This window comes from Rousettus aegyptiacus, unplaced genomic scaffold (genome assembly GCF_014176215.1).
Source record: "Rousettus aegyptiacus isolate mRouAeg1 unplaced genomic scaffold, mRouAeg1.p scaffold_m13_p_4, whole genome shotgun sequence".
Lineage (NCBI taxonomy): Eukaryota > Metazoa > Chordata > Mammalia > Chiroptera > Pteropodidae > Rousettus > Rousettus aegyptiacus.
The window spans coordinates 160,401,772-160,418,554 of record NW_023416307.1 but is presented as its reverse complement, the minus strand read 5'-3'; the positions used below and the strand labels follow the sequence as shown (position 1 = coordinate 160,418,554).

Below are 16,783 nucleotides of genomic sequence, written 5' to 3'. Positions count from 1 at the left end.
CACGGTCACAGACCTGGACGGCCAGCCGAGGTGACACCCGGACGGACAGCCGAGGTGACACCCGGACGGACAGCCGAGGTCACACCCGGACGGACAGCCGAGGTGACACCCGGACGGACAGCCGAGGTCACACCCGGACGGACAGCCGAGGTCACACCCGGACGGACAGCCGAGGTCACACCCGGACGGACAGCCGAGGTGACACCCGGACGGACAGCGAGGTGACACCCGGACGGACAGCCGAGGTCAACACCCTGGACGGACAGCCGAGGTCACACCCGGACGGACAGCCGAGGTCACACCCGGACGGACAGCCGAGGTCACACCCGGACGGACAGCCGAGGTCACACCCGGACGGACAGCCGAGGTCACACCTGGACGGACAGCCGAGGTCACACCTGGACGGACAGCCGAGGTCACACCTGGACGGACAGCCGAGGTCACACCTGGACGGACAGCTGAGGTGACACCTGGACGGACAGCTGAGGTCACACGGGGGCCGGCCCTCGGCACTGGGGGTGCCTGGGGATGGGGGGGGTGGGGGACGCACTGCCTTTCGGGGCGGAGCCGGTGGCACACGCCCCACGCGCGCAAGAAACTGCGCCGCGCCCCCTCCTGCTGCCCCCCCTTCCCCCCCCCCCGTGGCCCCTTCCCCCCACCCCGTGACCCCTTCCTGCCGCCCCCCTCCCCCCCTCCCGCCCCAACAAGCAGCCAGAAACTCCTCCCGAGAAAATGCCCGGGAGGCTCCGAGTGCAGGGCGCGCGACAACCCGACTGGCCTTTACTCTTCGCAGGTGTCGGTATCGATATCGTGACCACGGACAGGTGCGGGGCTGCACTGGGCTAGGAAGCCGCGTCACACGGCGGCCGCAGCAGCGGTCGGTCCCGGATTTCCTGTTGCTGTAAAGATCGTGGGCGAGACAGGTGGAGGAATCTGCAGGCCAGATGATGCGTTCTGTCGACCTTAATGGTTCAGCTCGATTCTTACAGTGGTCATGCAGAGGAATAGACTTAATTTTAGAAAACATACACCAATGTGTTTAGGGGTGAAGATGTATCGTGTCTGCAGGGTACCCAGAAACAGAAGAAGGAGGCAGAGGGGGAGAGGTAGTCCTAAGTCGGCGTGGTGACAGGTGAACATTCAGGAAACTCCCGTGAAGGTGTACGTGGGAATTTTTTTGTATGACCCCTCCCACTTGTCTGTAAGTTTAAACTGGGTCGATATAAAAAGATAAAAAAGATATATTTCTGGCTGAATAAGTTCACTGCTAAGAATCTCGGGGATATGAGTATGAATAACTATTTATGTACAAATATGTTTGTCACGGCATTAATTACAATAATGAAAAATTAGAAACAATGTAAATTAGAGTAATAAGAGAATGGCTAGGTGATTATACATAAGCATTTAAAAATATTATGTAGCTAGTAAAATTAAGTTTTTCGAATAGATATAAATGGGAAATGCTAAAAGAGTAATTATAAATATAAACTCAATTATGCTATATATATGTATACATGTATATATATGTGTGTGTGTACGTGTATATATAGAGAGAGAGTACAGAACTGGATTACTGCCTTAAAAATATGTTCATTTTCCAATGTGTTCAAGATGTATTTCTAATGAGAAAGAAAAACATTTATTTCTCATTTTTATACCTTTTGAGATTCTTCTTAATTTGAGCAAGGACTAGGTTTTCAATAAAACAATTTATTGCTCAAAAAATAGAAAAACTGTTTTAACTCCAGAATTACTTCAAATGTTGATCACTTTAGAGACATCAATTTATATATAAATAGCATATTAATTACAAACTGCGACCTGTCAACACTTTGGTGGTTTGGTTAATTTTTACTGTGCGTATTGCAAAGTGACATGATCGCACTTTGGAACCCGTGTTCTCCATGTTTCAGACCAGCCGCGCCTCGAGCTGCCTGCAGGTTCCGTGCCCTCGTAAAAGTGAGTGCTGAGGGCCGCGGCAGGAAGCCGAGCGGCAGCCCCGTGGGGTGCCGGCTCCCACGGACGGGGTGGCCGTGCCCTCTCCCGCGTTTAGTGAGCCTGTCAAATGTTGGCGAGGAGAGAACTCGACTGAAGTCCCCATAGGGACATTTTAAAGAGTTGCCAGTCATGGGTCGTCGTGTGTGTGTGTGCATATTAGCATTAAAGCCTCCACGGTTCTAGGAGTGAATGGAAAAGACTCGTTTGTAATCGGCAACCTGAGCAGTGGCAGTGGTGGCGGTGGCGGTGGTGGCGGAGAGTGTTCCCCGGTGTGCGTGGAGGGCTTCGCCTTCGGAGGTGGTTGGCTCAGGGACCCTGAGGTTTTGAAGTGACAAGGATTCCGGAAAGGTGGTGTCGGGAGGCCACAGTGTTTGCTAAGCAAAGTGGAAAGCGCCTCGCGCGGGGCCGACTGCGGCCAGGGCTGGGCGAAGGCGGTGACGGCAGGGGCCGCGCCTCCGAGCCTCTCCCTGCTGCCCGGTGCTTTGCCTGCTGCTCCCCCTTTCCTGCTGGCTTCTGAGCTGAGAAGCCGGGAACAGCTGAAATTAAAAGTCTTGCAGCGGCTTGGACCCACCTTCTGCGCTCGGCAGCCAAGCAGCTGGGGGCGGCCAGCCTGCCTGGCCTGCTTGGGGGGACAAGGGGAGCCTTGGAGCAGGAGGCCCCGGAAGCCGGCAGGTGGGCGGAGGGCTTGGCAGGGACGTGAGGCAATGTTTCCACCAGGCGGCGGCGGGAAGGGGGGCGGGAACGGAAACGCTGTGGCCAGGAAGGTGATTCACCCCGAGAGGCTGTTCCCCGCGCCTGCGGGGCCCTCTGAAGGCCGCACTTCCCCGAGGAGGGCTGCACTGGGGAGAGTAGGGGTAGGGGAGGAGGAGACGCGGGGGCCAGATGGGCGCCCGTCGAGGGGCGTGGCACTGGCCTGCACCCCGCCTGTGCCCACCGGGCATCTCCGCCAGACCTCGTCGCAGATGCACGGCCCGGGGCGCAAGGAGGCTGCAGGGGCCGGCGCTTCAGGGCAGCCCCCCCTTCCCTGCCCCTCCCTCAGCCCCCCTGCACACACGCGGGGAGTCTGTGCACACGCGGGCAGTTTCGGGGCGCCGCCTGGAAGGGCTGTGGAACACAGGGTGCAGCTGCTCTCAACATGTGCACGTGCTGGGGGCTGTGAACACGGCATGTCCCGGGCACCGGGAGCTGCTAGGGGCCAGTAGGAGGCGGGAGGTGCGGGCACCCTCGGGCCCTCCTCTGCTGCGTGTGGGGAGGTGGGCGCCCTGGCTCCTCGGCCACATGCTCCCTTGACTTTGCTCGGTCTTCACTCCTATCTTTCCCTGCATCAAAACTCCCCTTAGTCACCCTCCTCAAGCACCCCCGAGAGCAGGCGCCGACTCGGGGTCCCGGGTGCTGAGGCCTCAGACACGTGTGTGTGTCAGGGACCCGCCCCGGGTAGCAGCATTTCACCTGGACTTCGGAGCATCAGAGGGACCCGCAGGACTCAGGAGACGCCGCCGCGTGGCTGACTAAGCCTGCCGGCCCGAACGCCGCAGGTCCCGGTGCGGGGGCCGGTCCACCTGCCCCGCACGGTGCCTGGCGAGCGGCCGGAGGCGGGCTGGGGTGATCACTAGACTGCCCACTGCATGCTGGGAAGCGTGCTGGGCGTCGCCACCCCGTTTCACGGGTCGTGAAGCTCACGCGGGTCACACAGGCACGATGCCGCTGGGATCGGAACCGGGCTGGACTGATGGCTGAGCTTCCTACGGAAAAGAACGCAAGGCCCTGTGGGTCTCTGATGTCCGACGCCACACGCAATGTGGGGGGCTGGTTAGGACGCACCACAGAGAGGTTTCCTCTTCATAATTTATTTCCACGTGACACAGTATTTCATACTGGAGACCAAGACTTTGGATCGTAACCAGAAGACTCTTTAAACTTTATTCTGGATTTTGAACTTGAAAAATAAAACCCCAAATGCCCACCGCTTTCGTCATACCTTCGTTTTGTTCAGTCTTGATTTTCGCTGACCTTCGGACACGTCTGACTTGGAGGAGAACGTCCACATGCTTCTAGCGAGAGACGAAACTGTCCCCGAACGTCTGTCTTGAAGAATGAGAGGCACACGCTTCCTGCTTCCTGACGGCAGGTTCTGGGGGAGGGATAAGCGGAGATGGGGGGATGGGGCGTAGCACATGCTCTGTAACAATTTCTTAGGAAAATTACAATTCTGTGCTCTTGTCTAAGTATACGTACTTTCCGCCAGCTGCACGAGGTGACGATTTTAACTTCAGAAGACCGAGACCTTGGAACCACAGAGTATGAATATATTTCACAAGAACGGTCTTGGATTTACTCCACTGCTTGTCTAGTTTCAGTGTTGGGGCTGAAACACATGTGATGGGGTTCGGGGTTCTTCCCAGCTATTTGGGAACTCAGGCATCTAACTGCTAACTAATAGGGTCATTAAAAAAAAAAAAAACCAGGTTGTCCAAAACAGCAGGAAAGCTTTTTGCCAGTATGTCGCATTAGCGCGTCTGCTCAGAGGAAGGCGTGTAACTCTGGCTGAAATGCTGGCAGAGGAGAGCGGGGCTGTTTCCGGCGGCGAGGAAGGTGAACCTGACGTCCGTCAGATGCAGCTGTGAGTGCGGCCTCCTCCGCAACCCCCCCCCCCCCCCGCTCTGTGGGGATCTGAAGAGGGCCTCTAACCCCGGCTGGTGCTTTTCCTGCAAAGCGGTGACAGGGGCGGTATCTGGATGCTGTAGGTAAGATTATCGGGAGAAGCAAACGAGACAATCCACGCTAGACTTTAGCGCAGGACCGGGCGTGACGCGGGTAAGAGAAAGGAGTCGTCGAAGCTAACAAACGTCACCCCTGACAACGCGCGTGAAGGGAAGGCCACACGTGGGCGCTCAGGGTGGGAATGGGCGTAGATTAGGGTTCGAACTGCGAGGATTTGCGGTGGAGCTTGGCCGTCAGCCCCCATCCCTCTCCCGGCTTCTGCTCAGTTGCCAAGGACTGTGGTTTCACGCGGGGTCCTGTGAAGTTAGCTGAAGTCTCAGAAGGCCACAGTTGGGACTCCTTAAGAAAATGAAAATCCTGGTAGACAGATTTGTGTTTTTGCCAAGCTCTGAGATGCCATGAAGCTCTGCCAAGCGCTGGGTTTCCAGTTCTACAAGCTCAAAGAGTCTGGAAAGCAAGGTCCAGAGCACGACGGGGAATCTGATAACTAGAGCAAGATGCCGTGAGCGGCGTTTCCCACGGGTCGGCCACGTCTCCCGTCAGGCTGCGGCCGAGGCTTCTGTTCTTAATCCAAATACTTCTGCTGTGGAGGCTAGCGATGGCCTTCGCCGTGGGCCAATGGGGTGTTATGTGGGAAAATGATAAATTGCACATGAAGTTTTCCATCTTTAGGTCATTATCCTTTAACTTTATTGTTGACGTGTAATAATATGGATGGACCTGTGTCTTCTCAGCAGCCGGTGCGGTTTTGTTTTGTTTTTTTTGACTGGGGAGATCTGGCCTCTGCCAGGAAGTTACATCCAGCCCTCTGTGGGGCCGGGGACGCGTGGGCCGGGACAAGGGCTCACGCAGGAGGAGGGCCGCCCGCTGGCTTTCCGGAAGCTCCCTGACACCGCGCCCGGGAGGACCGCTTACGGAGGACACTGCGGGTTCCGAGGCGGAAGCCCTTCGTGTCCCTTACGAACATCACGGCGCCTGGGGGGCCACCGGCGCTCAGGGCGAGGCCGATTCTGAGTGGGGAACGCAGGAGGCGCCGAGCGGCCTCCGACCGGGCGTGAGGTGGACACGGAGCCAGCGGGCGGACAGCAGCGGGCGCCACACACGGCGGCTCGTGCGCGGAGGGAGGAGGAAGTGTCCGGACCCGCCGCCCCGCGCGGGCCTCGCTGCCGCACGTCCGCGGACGGGCAGCCGCCCAGGGCCCCGGGCTGCCTGATGCTTCTCCCGCGGCCTCAGGCCCCTCGACTCTGACGCGCCGTCGTTCCCAGCGGAAGGACACACGATCTTTTTCTCTCAAATCCACGTTCAAGAGAAACAAAACGAGAGTTCTTCCTCGCAATGTGCCAAGCTTTGTTGGGAATAAAAACAAAGAGAAAGAAAAACACAGCCATGATTGCTCGAAGCGGGCTGAGCCCGGGGCGGGGGGGGGGGGCCTGCGAGGGTGACGGGCCACAGCTCGGGGTCCCCGCGGCGCCGGCTCCTCCATGGTCACCGAGTCCCCAGCTGTGCTCTGGGACCTGCGGAGACGAGGCTGTGCGGACGGGCCGTCGTCACCCAGAGCTGCCTGGCGCCGAGTCCCGCGTCCCCCGCTCAGTGACAGGCAGGGCGGGCGGGGCTGGGGACGCGGCTGCCACACGCTGCCCCGAGCCGCCCAGCGAGACTAAGCAGCCCGTCCGGGGGCTCGCGGCCACCAGCGTTTGTCCCCTGCTCCTCGGAACACGGCCCAGGCCAGGGCCCCTACGCCGGGCCAGTGAAAGGGACGTTCCTGTGAGTGGGGCGTCCAGAGACGACCCGCTGAGGGCAAACGGGAGCACTGGGGGCCTCTGGGGGGGCCGCCTTGGGCCTGCCGACTGTCCCTCGGCCTCTCTTCCCCTCCGGCTGAGTCGAGCCCCGAAACCCAAGGTCAAAGCAGGAGGCGGGGTGAGGGGACAACCCCTCCCTTGGAGGGGCTGAGCGGGGACGGAATCACGTGACAAGTGCGTCTCTGCCACTTTGCAAAGGGGCTTCGGGGCACCTGGCAGGGAGCAGCTGGCTGGCCAACCCCCAAGTCAGGACGCCATGGCGACCAGCGCCCCTCAAAACGCACGAGTGGGAGAGCTAGGGGGCCCCGCGCCGCCCGGAGTCTGCCCGAGTGTGAGGCCCGCGGCGAGGGCGGCTCAGCTGCTCGACTCTCTGTCCCGGGGCCGACGGCCCGAATGTGTCACCCGCAGCCCAGCCCCGCGGCCCGCGGCCCGAGGATCGGGGCCGGGGCCGAACCCGCTTGCTGGCGGCTTTAGATTCATCTGCGATTACAGGAGACGAAGGGAAAGACGACCTCGCAGCGCGGGAACACCCGCGAGCTGGCGGGTCAGCGGCACGAAACACCGTCCTGGAATCGGAGCCCGTCCGCCTGTCCCCCTCCTGGGCCTCCCGCTGCGGTGCCGGGCCCCGTCCTGGGAGGCCGCGGGGCCCGCAACGCAGGACCTCGGCCGTGTGCTGCCGGCCCGTGGCGGGACACGCTGCCGCCCCCGGCCACACGGCTCCCGGGGTGCGGAGCGCCCCGCCCTGCGGCGAGACGCAGAGGAGGACGTGGCTATGCGTGGGCCCCTCGCCTCCCGAGCGTCCCCTCAGGAAGGAGCAGCCCAGACGCCGCGGCCCCGGCCCCTGCCCCGGACCGCGGCTCGGATCCCCGCTGTCTGTGAGGAGGCCCCCCGGCCCTGCCCCACAAACCTCCCGCTCGCTCCCCGCCGTCTGCAGGCGGCCGGCGAGAGCTGCCGCGCGTGGGGCACGGCTCCGCGTCCCCCCGCCGCAGAGAGCAGGGCCGGCGACAGCCCGCCACGGCCCCTCGGCCACGCTCACCCGCCGCTGCTGTTCTCTGCCTATCGTTTTCACGCACATTTTTTTAAAGCTTCGTAGGCTTAGATTCTGATTTAATTTTTGTTTTATAAAAACAAATGTCATCCCACGAGGGGAAATAGCTCTTGTTAAGAACGCAGGTGTGCAGGACTGTAAAAGTTAATGAAATTCACAGCCGACCGGGTAACACAATGGCCTCGGGGCAGAAACGACCTGGTCCCTCCCGCGAGCCACAGACCATGGGCTGGCGCTGCGCACAGGTGGCCGCGGCGTCCGGCCTTGCCGCACACGGGGCCGAGCATTAAGGCGCAGCTGTGCGGGCCCCGGCCTGCTGGCCAAGCTCGTGCGGCCGTCCGGGCCGCCCGCACCATGGGCATCGCCGGCCGCAAACCACGCTCATTAGCAGGGATCTGCGGCTCCACCGCCTAGCCCTCTGCAAGGCCGCAACCCGAGCCTTGGGGCCCCTACTGCCTGCGACTGGGGGAGGGGCAGGACTCGCCCCCACACTCCGCGGCGGCCAGGCTCCAGCCTCCCTCTGGCAACTGGGTGGGGGAGGCGGGCGCTGTCCACCATCTGGGGGGCGCAGAGAAGCTCTGCGAGGCTTTTAGTTAGCGGAACGCGAACACCCCGCAGCCAAGGAGCGGCAGTGCTGCGGCTTCCCGGCCCCTCGCTCCCAAGCTGAACGCGGGGACACCGCGCGCTGACCCCGGAAGAGCGAGCGGCCGCGGCGGCTCTGAGGGCCACAATTCGGGGCACGTGTGACACGTCCACCAGGCTCTGCGGTCCCCAGGGGGCTGCACGAGGGGGCTGCAGGACGACCTCTACGCCCCTCCGCAAGCTGGGGCCCAGCGGGGCGCTCGCCACCCCACCCGACTTCCCTGCCTCCGGCCCGACTTCGTTCTTCTGGTCTCGCAGCGGCAGGTACGACCTTTGAAGATGAGAAAAAAGACTAACAGAGATACGGCCAGAAGCGCCCGTGAGCTGCGGGGGGCGGGGGGGGGGGCAGCCGGTGGTGGCTGATGCTTCCGAGCCCGTCCTGGCTGAAGCGCTGGGCTCTGGTGTAATCCTGCCCGCCCCTTCCTCACGGTGGCCCTGGCCTGGCGGAGAACCACGGAAACGGCCCCGCAGGCCGGTGGAAGGAGCGTGAAGGCCCAGCTGGGCGGCCCAGCCCCCCCCCAGGGGCCTGCGCGGCTGTCGCAGTCCCGTGTTGTTAACCCCTGTGTGACCGTGGTCGCCCACCGAGCACTCAGCCTCGGGCGTCCTCGGCTTCTGTAGGAAGGCTCCACGGCTTGTCGGGCACCGAGTAAGTGCGATAGCTGCACAGACGCATCGTTCATGTTCGACTCGCCCATTCTCGTGTCCCCACTGAGGGTGTCAGAGAAGGCACTGCGCACGCAGAGGCACACCCGTCCCCCTGGAGACGGGAGGGCCCGGCACGTGCGAGGCAGGGCGCACCGGGCGGGCGCCGCGTGGGCGACATCGGCACCCACGGGAGGCCGGGCTCTGCTGTGCGCACGCGAGAAACCGAGGACGTCCACAGACGCAGACCGAGGACGGCGGCTTTCGGGGGGCCGAGCTCGGGGGACCTGCCGCCCGGCGTGCAGTGTGTGCTGCACAGAGAAATTCGTCCGGGGGCAGGTCTCCCGTTACGCGTTCTGACCGCAGTAGCAGGAGGCACTCGGGATGAAATTTCTGAAATAGTCCCCGTCTCCAATTCAAGAGAACTCTGCCTGGGACGTGCTCCAGCTCCTTCCTCGCTTTGGACGACCCGAGTGGCCCCTCTGTGCTCTTTAAAGAAAGAGGGACGGCGGCCGAACACCCTGCCCAGCGGCCCGGCCCGTCACCCGCACGTCGCAGGGTGTCGTCTCGCGAACGCCCGAGGCTCTTTGTGCAGAAACTGCACCGAGACCTGTTAGGCCGTATCTCCCTGGGTCCTCTGGCCGAATCCACGACTGAGAATTCTCACCGCTGAGGTTCGGAGAGGCCGAGTGACGTCCCCTCGCCACAGGGCGGGAGCTGTCAGAGCGAGGGTGGCCGCAGACCCGCACCCCGCCGGCCCTCCATCCGCCCTCCCTGCGAGCGTTTACCGCGTGCCCAGCACTCAGGGCGCAGACGTCGCTAAAGAGACGAGAACGGCGCCGGGCGCGAAGGACGCACGTGTGCCCGACAAGCAGATAGGCCCTGGCGTCCTGGCTCGACTGGGCGCGCGAGGGAACGAGGCTCAGCACAGCCCCCGTGACGCCCGCGTGCAGTGGCGGGGCGGACGGCGACAGCGGGCGTGACGGACACGTGCTGGCGGGCGGCGGGAGGCCACGGGCGCCGCGGATGGAGGTGGGCAGGACCGGCCCGGGTGGGGGTCGGGGCGGGGCCGGCCGGGGGTGGGGGTCGGGGCGGGGCCGGCCGGGGGGTGGGGGTCGGGGCGGGGCCGGCCGGGGGTGGGGGGCGGGGCGGGGCCGGCCTCTGCTGCAGATGAAGAACATGAGACCAGTGAGTGACCGCCGAGGTGCGCCCCGCAGGGAGGGGACGGGGCGAGGCCAGCTGGCACGCGGCGGTGCCGGGCCCCAAGGCTCCTGTCCTTCTCACACTCCGGGTTCCTTCGTCCTCACACCGGAGCCGAGCCGGAGGTGAGCCTGCTGGCCGCGGGAGTCTCTTCTGTAGTAATTCCCGCTTGGCCCCCGTCCCACGAGGCGGTGGGCAGAGGCAGGCGGGGCCCACCAGGGTTTGTCCTCTCCTCTCTGTCCCTCGGGCGCGTTGGACACTGTCCCACGCCCTCCTCCCAAAGTGAAAGTCGGTGTCTTTTGGTTAACTCAGAACCGCAGGGATGAATTCTTGGGGAAAAACGTGCTTTTTATTCGCATGTTGTTTATCCGTGTACTTGAAACGCATTGATATTGTCAGGCTTTTCATAGAATCAAACGTTCGGAGAGAAAAACAGCCAGCGAGTTGGGCAGAAACCAGGAGAAGGCTTCTGGGGAGAAGCACGTTCACCCGCTTGTGTGTTTCCTAATCCCAGGCTGACAGGGACCCCAGCCTCTCCGTGCGAAAGTCCTCATGGGGAGGACTGGCCCTCGCTGTCGCCCGGAGCTTGCCAGCGACGCCCGTGAGGTGCCCACATCAGCGCCCATGCGACCTCGCCTGCCTCCGGCGGTCGGCTGGCGGGGCCGGGGGCGGGGCTCACGGAGGGCGGGCCTGGCAGCTCGTCCTTCCGGCTCTGTGACATGCATCCGCCAGCCTCACCACTCCGGCCAATGGCACTGGCGCCCTGCGGGCCGACCTCGGTCCCCGTCGCCCTCTGCCAGTGCCTGGTCTCCACCAGGACCCGGTGTCTCCGGCTGTCAGGGCGAGGGCCCTGCTCGGTGGGGCAGCTGCATGCCCAGGGGTGGTGGGGGCGGGGATCGGGCACTCGCGCTCCCTGAGCGAGGAGGCGGAGGCTCAGGGCGGCCCTGGCCAGGCCCTCGGCTCCCGGCCCCGGGGCCAGTGCCGGACCCTGCTGTGCCCGACTTCGGCGCTGGCGCTTTCTCCTCTCCAGTCACCTGTCACCTGCGTCCTCCCAAAAGCTTGGGTCGCAGGGTTTGCCTTCATTCCACTGAGAGGAGACGTCACACTGAGTTTCCACAGGTGGAGGCTCGCGAGGCACGGGCAGGCCCGCCCGTGGGGAGGAGGGGCGCCAGGCAGACGGCCAGGCGGCAAGGAGGTGGCCTCCACGTGCTCCGGCGGGGTCTGTGCCCTGCCGACAGGTGCAGTGGGGGCCGGGAGCCACACCTGCCGGCCCCACCCGCCCTGGAACAGGGGTAGGAAAATCCACCTTTCCCATCTAAGTTCTCTCAACTAAGGCTTGTGAGAGGTGAGCCCGAGGCCTTGCGGAGCCCGCGCGGGCGTGAGCTGACCAGGGCGCTGGCCTGGCCTGGGCCGTGTCTTCATTCTTGAGATGCTGAAGTTCCCACCTGCTGCTGGGCAGCAGGTCACAGTGTGAGCCCATGCGGCGCAGAGCATGCGTGGGCGCCCGGCTCCGCCAACTTTCACAAAGGAGACGCCTCTGTGATCAGCACCCAGACCAGGACGCGGCAGGCCGCCAGCACCCGGCTCCACTCAGGCTTTCTGAACGAGGGGCGCCAGCGTCCTGACTTCCGAGTGCGTGGACCGGTTTGCTCGCCAACGGCCGGTCTTAGAGGAGCTACCATAAAAGTGAGGTTTCCAGCCTGTCTTGAAACCTCGAAGCGCCCGGCAACGCTGGGCTCCCGCTCCCACAAGCTGACGGCCAGCTGGACGGGGGAGGCCCCCGTCTTCAGGAAGGCCACCGCCGTCCCCACCCCCGCTACGTGACACTCAGAGCCAGCGGCGAGGGCCTTTAGTCAACACATTGCAGGAGAAACAGAGCCGGGAACAAAAGCGGAACCGAGCCAGACAGTCTCCCCTCTCGGCCGTCACTGGCAGCGCGTGCCCGGCCGGCGGCTTTGACCCCTCCGCGCCTGAGGAGCTCCACCAGCCCGCGCCAGCTCAGGGCTGCCTCTAGCAGGTCTTAGGAAGGGACACTATGACGGTCCCTTTATCCTTGCACCTTGGCTTTGGGGGCGCGAAGGCAGGGGTCACATCTGCTTTTTCCTCCCTCCTTTCGGCACGGCGGGCGCTTCTGGGGGCGGCTCGGGCGCGGAGCAGCCGAGCCCGGGCGGGGAGGCGGGGAGGACCGTGCCCTGGCTCTGCTCAGGTAGCCGTCTCCATTTTCTTAATTTGCCCCAATTTGTAAACTGGAAAAAAACTAGGTGGAGGAACAGGTGTGCCAGGCGGGAAGTCCGGAACTGCGTGCGGGGCCTGGAGGAGGGGAGACCGGCACGGGCGGGGTGGCAGCGAGGCCACGGCCAGGACTGCAGGCCCTCTCGCCAGGCGCCCGCCTCTGGCGAGGGCGCCCCCTCACCCCTGCAGGAAACCACTGTGGCCCCCACGAAGGCCCGGCTCCCCCCGACTGGCTGCACAGGTGGGGATGACCCCGCGGCGTGCAGGCTGCAGGAGGTTTACGTAAGCTGTTGATGACTGATTCCTGGCTAATAAGGGGAAGTCGAGTTACAGGCTACATTTTTCAGGCCTTAAGTCGACGAGGACAGACTTGCTCTCCCTCCGTTCCCAGGTGTGGAGAGATGGAGAGATGGGTGGGGGCTGGGTCTCACCCAGAGCCGGTGCCAGGAAAACTGAGCAGGCACAGAAGAAATAAAATGGGGCCCTTACGTTACAACACACACAAAACCAGCTCGACATGGGTGAAAGGCTCAAATGAGAGACTCGAAACTGTAAAATGCCAGGAGCAAAAAAACGCAAAAAACTTCACACCGCTGCCCCTGGTGATGATTTCTTGGATCTGATGCCAAAAGCACAGACGACGAGGGCAAAAATGGACAAGTGGGGTGCATCCGACTGAAGAGCTTCCGCACAGCGGGGGAAGCGACCAGCCGAGCCTGAAGGCGCCCGCAGAACGGGGGACCATGACCGCAGACCGGCCGTCTCGCAAGGAGTTAACATCCAAAATACATGAGGAGCTCAAACAACTCAAGAGCAAAGAAATAAAACAAACCCCAAAGACCTGATTAAATAATGGGCAAAGGACTCGGATAGACAGTTCTCTAAAGACATGAAGAGCCAACAGACACGTGGGAAAAAGCTCAACGTCACTAATCATCAGGGAAATGCGAGGCAAAGCCACAAGAGATGCCACCTCAGACCTGTCATGGTGCCGTCGAGGCCCGGAGCGACCACGCGTGTTGGTGAGGAGGGAGCCTCCCTCACGGTTGGCAGATGTGAAGGGGTGCAGCCGCCACACGGACCGGTGTGGGGGGGCCTCCAAAACTCAGAGTGGAGCCCGCATGGGGTCCGGCAACCCCACTTCTGGCGTTTATCCGGGACAATCGAAGTCAGAACCCTGAAGAGCTGTCTGCACCCCAGGTCCACAGCGCCCAGCGGTGGACACCACCTCAGGGTCCACTGACCGGTGAGCGGGCACGGAACGGGAGGTGTGTGCACACAATGGGGTATCCAGCCTTGAAGAGGAAGACCCTTCCGCAGCCGCCCAGGTGGCCGAGCCCTGAGGACACAGAGCCGAGTGACATAAGCCAGTCGCAGAAGGACACACACTGCGTGACTCCACCGACTCCAGGCGTAAAGCAGTCAGACGCTAGGGCAGCGAGCAGAAGCGGGGTGCGGGTGGGGGTGGGAGAGCAAGGCGCGGGAACTCAATAAAGGTTCAGTCTCCCCGCGCGATTTGGTTTGGGGTCCTGGCCCCGCCCTCAGTTAACACCAAAGCCTGAGGGCCGGTGGGCCCCGCCCCCCACAAACGGGGGCGGGGGCGGGGCACTCTCTTTGGGGCTCTGCGGTATGCCGGTTGGCTTGCGCGTGACGGCCCGACGACGAAAACCATCGCCGACGTCAGCGGGAGGCCCTGAGCGTGCCGGCCTCGGAGCTCGGCACCCAGCTGACACAGCGCACGGCATTCACAGCGCCCTGCGAGGCGCACATCGCGACATTTCACATGTCCCGGATGAGGAGACCCAGGCGATCGAGGCCACCGGGAGCTGGCGGTGTGGATGTCGCCAAGCCTGGGTTCGGAGGCAAGTTGTCTGGGGCCGGACCGGTGCTTTTCAAAACCGCGCCTGCCCGCGCCCCGCCGTCCGACTGGGGCGACGCTGCGATGCAGGCCGAGCGGGCGGGCGCCGGGCCCGGGCCCCGCTGTGCCGCGTGGCGCCCAGGGCGCGGGGGGTGCGGCGGGGCGCGAGCCGACGGGCTCGTCCAGATCCCCAGGGACGCCGCGCGGGGTCTCCGTCCGTTCGCTGCGGCCGTTAACCGGGCGGGGAACGCGACGGAGCCTCCGCCCCGCGGCGCTCGGCGCGGAAACGACGGCTGCGCGGACCGCGCCTCCCGGCGCCGCAGCGAACCGCAGGGAGGCGGCGCCGCCCCCACCCCACCCCACCCCACCCCGCTCCCGCGTCCTGGCCCCGCCCCGCCCCGCCCCACCCACCTCCCTGCGCCCTCGTCCTGGCCCCACCCCGCACCTACCCCCACACCACTGTCCCACCCCGTCCCCCAATGTCCCGCCCCCCACACCACAGTCCCGACCCTGCCCCGCCCCCACCCGCCTCCCTGTTCAGGCCGCCTAGCCCCTCCCTGACCCGCACCCCGCACCACTGTCCCGCCCCGTCCCCCACACCACTATCCCGTCCTGTCCCCCAATGTCCCGTACCCCACAGCACTGTCCTACCCTGTCCCCCAATGTCCCGCCCCCCAAACCACTGTGCGGCCCCTTCCCCGCCCCCACCGATTTCCCTATTCAGCCCACCTAGCCCCGCCCTGACCCGCGCCCCACACCACTGTCCCGCCCCGTCCCCCAATATCTCGTCCCCCAATATCTCGTCCCCCCATGTCCCGTTCCTTACCCCCTGTCCCTACCCCCAATGTCAAGACCTTCTCGCCACTGTCCAGTCCCTGCCCCGCCCCCACCCACCTCCCGGTTCCGACTTCCTGGACCCGCCCCTGTCCCGCCCCGTCCCCCAATGTCCTGACCCCCACCCCACCCCCTGTTCTGCCTGTCCCTGCCCCCAACGTCAAGATCCCCAGACCACCGTCCCGCCCCTGCCCCACCCCCACCCACCTCCCTGCTCCGACTTCCTGGACCCGCCCCTGTCCCGCCCCCCCACACAACTGTCCCGCCCCGTCCCCCAATGTCCTGACCCCCACCCCACCCCCTGTTCTGCCTGTCCCTGCCCCCAATGTCAAGACCTCCACACCACTGTCCAGTCCCTGCCCCGCCCCCACCCACCTCCCTGCTCCGACTTCCTGGACCCGCCCCTGTCCCGCCCCCCCACACAACTGTCCCGCCCCGTCCCCCAATGTCCCGACCCCCACACCACTGTCCCATCCCCGCCCCACCCCGCGCCCTGCCCCTGCCCGCAATGCCAAGCCCCGCACACCACTGTCCTGCCTCTCCCTTCCACCCAGTGCCCCGCCTCCACACCACTGTCCCGCCGCCGCCCCCAGTGTCCCGCCCCCCACACCCCCCACCTCACTTCTCCGCTTCCCACTCCTTCCCAGACGCCCCCCCTGCCGCTCCACGCCCCGCATCCCCACCCACCTCTTTGATCCGCCTTCCAGTCCCCCGCTGCTCTGGCCTCCCGCTTCTCAAGGCCAAGCCGGGCGCCCACCAGGGAGTTCGGTCCTTCCTGCGCGTCCTCTGCCGGGACCCCCCTCCCACCAGCCACGTGCAGCCCGTGGCACCAACCTCTCAGCTCCCGGAAGGTCTAGAGGCAGAAACTCCGACACATTCTGAAGGTTTACGGGTGCGCGGTTCAGAAACGTAAATGGGTGGATGGGGACCCTGTGCTTTGCTCCCAGAGGCTCCGCTATGCAAGAGTCACGTGATCTCCTGTGAGCCATCCCTCCGCCTTGCTCCCCCACCCCCCAGACTTTCACAGCGGGGGGCACCTCTTGCCCACAGCTGCTGGGTGTGGTTCAGAGCTCAGGCCTGGAGGCAAACGCTTCTGCCTGGGCAGAGCCCTGCGCACATGGTGGGGCGTTCCTCGGGGCTGCTGGGGACAGCGGTTGGTGACAGTCTGAGGTGTGAATGAGCGAAGCAGCCCGGTTCTGGGAGGTGCTGCGGCACTGACTGGAGTGCGTTCCGTTTTCCAGTGGACACAGTTCTGGAAAGAGCAGGTGGGAGGAGCCTCCCCTCCGCATTGCTCCCTCCCCGTCCCCCAGACTGAAAGGCTGGCAGAGGGTCTAGGGCAGCTGCACAGGACCTCCCCGCAAGCACCGCTCCCAGCTGCATGCGCCTGCTGCGTCTCTGTCCCGCACAGGTGGGCTGGGCCGGCACCCTGGGCCTGTGTGCTGAGGCTGACCTGTCCCGCGTGCTGCCCGGCTTCGGGAGAGGCCTTGGCACCGCAGACCATCCCTGGGGCCTCACCAGCTGTTACCTCGCACCGTCCTGGAGGGCTGGAGAGGGTCCCTCACGCCCACTGTGTCACCTCCCCACTCCTATGCTGGTCTCTGACAGCCAGCACTTGTCGCATTGAAAAGCTTCTCTGGGTCTGTCCAGCCTCCCGGGCCAGTGGGGGTCGGGCCTGCAGTGGGGTGGGGCTCCAGCTGGGAGGCCGCTGTCACACGTGGCTATGGCACAGCTGAGATGTGGCCAGTGCATCCCGCGGACTGCAGTTTGCATTCGACTCCTGAGTAGCTTAAACGTAGGTGCACTGGC

The 16,783-nt window shown here is 64.1% G+C and overlaps 1 long non-coding RNA gene across 1 annotated transcript; it reads right to left on the bottom strand.

The window, feature by feature from the left end:
* Positions 1-3,113: 3,113 nt before the first annotated feature.
* On the bottom strand, positions 3,114-15,920 carry LOC118601628. The gene is made up of 4 exons (XR_004950390.1): positions 15,812-15,920; positions 4,237-6,067; positions 3,980-4,132; positions 3,114-3,743 (listed from the first exon to the last, which is right to left on the bottom strand). It is a non-coding gene; the product is annotated as an uncharacterized LOC118601628 (long non-coding RNA).
* Positions 15,921-16,783: the final 863 nt, after the last annotated feature.